The sequence below is a fragment of the Ochotona princeps genome, chromosome 4 (genome assembly GCF_030435755.1).
Source record: "Ochotona princeps isolate mOchPri1 chromosome 4, mOchPri1.hap1, whole genome shotgun sequence".
In the NCBI taxonomy this organism is placed as follows: Eukaryota; Metazoa; Chordata; class Mammalia; order Lagomorpha; family Ochotonidae; genus Ochotona; species Ochotona princeps.
This window is the reverse complement of record NC_080835.1, coordinates 105757241-105761266: the sequence shown is the minus strand read 5'-3', so window position 1 is coordinate 105761266 and position 4026 is coordinate 105757241. Positions and strand designations below refer to the sequence as shown.

Here is a 4026-nt window from a genome sequence, read left to right as displayed (position 1 = left end):
TGCTTGCATTTTGTTAAAAAAGACAGGATTTCATTCTTTGTCATGCTGAGTTGTATTCCACAGTGCGTATTTACCACATTTTCTTAATCTAGTCATCAGTTGTTGGGATGGACATCCGGGTCGATTCCATATCTTAGTTATTGTGACTTGAGTTGTAACAAATACAGGTGTTCAAAAATTCTCTTGCATGATGATTTCATTTCTTTTGGATCAATTCCCAGGAATGCAATGCCTGCGTCATGTGGCGGATCTATTTTCAAGTCTGTGAGGAATCTACAAACTGCCCCCCATGATGATGGTATAAGTTTACATTCCCACCAGCAATGGATCAGAAAGACCTTTTATTTTCTTCTCAAGATTGATTTATTTTTATTGGAAAGGCAAAGTTACAGTGAAGAGAGACAGAGGAAAGCATCTTCCATCCATAGTTTCACTCCCCAAGTAGCCACAACAGCTGGAGCTGAGCCAAACTGAAGCCAAGAGTCAGGAATCTCTTCCAGGTCTCCCATGTCGGTACAGGGTCCCAAGACTTTGGGCCATCCTCCACTGCTTTCCCAGAACTCAAACAGAGAGCTGGATGGGAAGTGGAGCAGCCAGAACACAAACCAGCTCCCTTATGGAAAGCCATCACATGCAAGGTGAGGATTTAGCCACCAAGCCATCCATTCATCCATCCAGACTCCCTAGATTGGCCTTTTCCTCACATTCTCATTAGCATTTATTTCAAAGACATTCTAATTGAAGTGACATGAAACTTCATTGTGGTTTTTACTTGCATTTCCCTGATAGCTAGTGATGCAGTGTCTGTTGGCCATTCATGTTTCATTTTTTGGAAATTGCCTGTTGAGCTCCTCTGCCCACTTACTGGATTGTTTTCTTTGTTTTTGCTGAGTTTCTAGAGCTCTTTGTAGATGCTGGATGTTAATCCTCTATCAGTTGCACATTTTGCAAACAGCTTCTCACATTTTGTTGATTGCTTCTTTGCTTTGTTGCTTGTTTCCTTTGCAGTACAGAATCTTCTTGGCTTGATGTGGCTCCCATTGTTAATATTTTCTTTGAATGTCTATACTTCTGGGATCTTTTCCAGTATGTCTTTGCCTATGCCCATGTCTTGCAAAATCAGGTTACAGATCTGACACATTCCCAGTTGGTTTTCATATAGGGTTTAAGGGAGGTGTCGTGTTTCATACTTCTGCATACATAGATTCAATTTTCCCTGAGCCATTTGTTGAAGAAACTGTCCTGGCTCCCTAGATTGATTCCAGTTTTCTTGTCAAAAAATTAGCTGGCTATAGATGTGTGGTTTAATTTCTGGTACCTCTATTCTGTTCCATCGATCTGCATGTCCGATTTCTGCCAGTAGCAGGCCGTTTTGATTCCACCTGTCCTGTAGTATGTCTTGAAGTCCAGTGTTGTGATGCCCTCAGCTTGATGTTTGTCGTTCAAGATTGTTTTAGCTATCTGGACACTCTTGTGTTTCTATATGAATTTTAGCATCATTTTTTCTAGATCTGAAAATAATGTTATAGATATTTTACCACAGTGCCTACATTCTTCATCCTGTTTCTGAAACAAAAGCTTTTTCGTGCACAGAAGACTCAGTGGAGCTGGAGGTAGAACTACTTGTATGTGAGGGAAAGAATTCCACTAGCTTGGATCAGGGAGACTCTAACGGGGGAACATAGTTGACATGGAAAAGTCACCATGCCTGAGATTCAAGGACACAATGCCTGCCAAAGGTGGATGCTCAATTAGAAGGAAAGATAACATATCCTATCTTTATGGCTAAATTAACAAACTGCAAGAGATAAATCTCTTAGGTACAAGCCATGGTGAAGACCTCAGGCTGAACAGTGGAGCATTCACTGAAAAATATCCTCTAGCAAATCAACCCCATTCTAATCAGTCCCCATCCCTATTGTTACCGCTATGGTGAAGTTTGTAACTCACTGAGCATAACCATAGCAACAACAAACCTCACATCAGCCAGTTCCTAGTCACATTAACTCAAACCACTGTTCTAAAATCTGAGCAGAAGGAAGGCTATAGCTCTTTTTCAGGCATGAGTCTTTTTTTTTTTTCACCTCAGTCTCTAAGGTCCTTCACAAGATGCTTGTCTTTCTGTTAAAAATAAGAATAATAATAATAATAATACAATACACACAAAGAGGCAAGATAAGCAACACATTCCCAAGAGGAAAATGAGCCATCAGAACCGAACTCCGATGTGACACCCACTTGGAACTCATGTCAATGAATGCAAATGAGGAACATGAATATGTCAAGGGTACTCATAGCAAGATAAGCCTGACATCAGCAGTGGTGAGCAATATAAGCAGAGTAAAGAAGCTCTGTGAAATAATGAAACAGAAATGTTGGAAATGGAAATAATAAGACACTTAAAAATGCTTTTGATGGCTTACCAAAAAGCAACAAGCTAAAGAAAGACCCAAAGAGGGCCCGGCGGTGTGGCCTAGCGGCTAAAGTCCTCGCCTTGAAAGCCCCGGGAGCCCATATGGGCGCCGGTTCTAATCCCGGCAGCTCCACTTCCCATCCAGCTCCCTGCTTGTGGCCTGGGAAAGCAGTTGAGGACGGCCCAAAGCTTTGGGACACTGCACCCGCGTGGGAGTTCCCGGCTTCGGATTGGCGCGCATTGGCCTGTTGCGGCTCACTTGGGGAGTGAATCATCGGATGGAAGATCTTCCTCTCTGTCTCTCTTCTGTGTATATCTGGCTGTAATAAAATGAATAAATCTTTAAAAAAAAAAAAAGAAAGACCCAAAGAATCGAAGGCTCTTAAGAATTTAATGAAACCTAAAAGAACAAACAAAAGACGAAACGGGAAACTGAGCAGACCCCATGAACTGTGGAACTGCAATCCAACAAACAATTAGAATGTTGGAAGGACAAGAGAGAGATAATTGGGCCCCATAAAAATCTGAAAAAATAATCATGAAGAACTTTCCTGGATTAATTACAGATTAGCTTTGATTTAAAAAAAAAAAAGCAAAAATTTAAAAAAGCTCAGAGAACACCAAACAGACTAAAACTAAAACAAATTGGAAAGAAGTATGCATATTCAAGAAGTAACCAAAGTAACTGCCTAAAAGTCAGATAAAGAGAGAAGCTTGAAGACAGCAGAAGGAAAGAACTCATTACCTTTAGAAAAATGCAAGGGGAGAGGCACTTCTTCATGTCCAGGGTGCTCTGTTCATTACTCACCTTATTGCTAATGCTCCTGGAAAACGCAGCTGAAGATGGTTCAAGTGCTTGAACCACCGCCACCCACGTGGGAGACCCAGAAGAATATCCTGGTTCATGGCTTCATCCTAGCCCAGCCCTGGCATTGTTGCCATCTGGAGAGGAAACCAGCAGATAAAAAAATCTCTCTCTAACTTTCAAATAAAATAACTTTAAAAAAAAGAAATATAGATAATACAACTTTTCTTTTGTAAAAATTATTTATTTATTTTTATTGGAAAGGCATATTAGATTCATGCAGAGAAGGTGATCTTCCAGATTATCCGCTTGTTCCAGTCCCAAGTGGTTGCAGTGGATAAAGCTGAGCTGATCTGAAGTCAAAAGTCAGGAACTTCTTCTGGGTCTCCCACTTGGTGTGGGGTCCCAATGCTTTGGGTTACCCTCTACCGCTTTCCCAGGTCATAAACGGAGATGAATCAAAAGTGGAGCAGCTGGGGCATGAACCAGCACCCATATGGGATGCCAGCACTTGTAAGGTGAGGATTCAGCCATTGAACCATTGTACTAGGCTTGATACTACTTTTATTAAAATATCTTGAAAACTGAACGAGCAGTGGAGTAACATTTTCAAGGTGCTGAAAGAAATAAGAATTGATAACTAGAATTCTAACTCTGAGTGCAAATATCTAAGAAGCTAAAAAAAAATGTACTGGTAGCAGAACTACATCCTAGGTCATTTTCAGATCAAAAGAAATGTGATCAAACTTGGAACCACTATGGTATGGCTTGGTCCCGGCTCTTCTCTCCATGAGAGAAAGAAGTCAAG

The 4026-nt window shown here is 40.9% G+C and overlaps 1 long non-coding RNA gene across 1 annotated transcript; it reads right to left on the bottom strand.

Annotated features, from left to right (window-relative positions):
* Positions 1-738: 738 nt before the first annotated feature.
* Positions 739-3343, bottom strand: LOC131480120 (uncharacterized). The gene is made up of 2 exons (XR_009245260.1): positions 3222-3343; positions 739-1511 (listed from the first exon to the last, which is right to left on the bottom strand). It is a non-coding gene; the product is annotated as an uncharacterized LOC131480120 (long non-coding RNA).
* Positions 3344-4026: the final 683 nt, after the last annotated feature.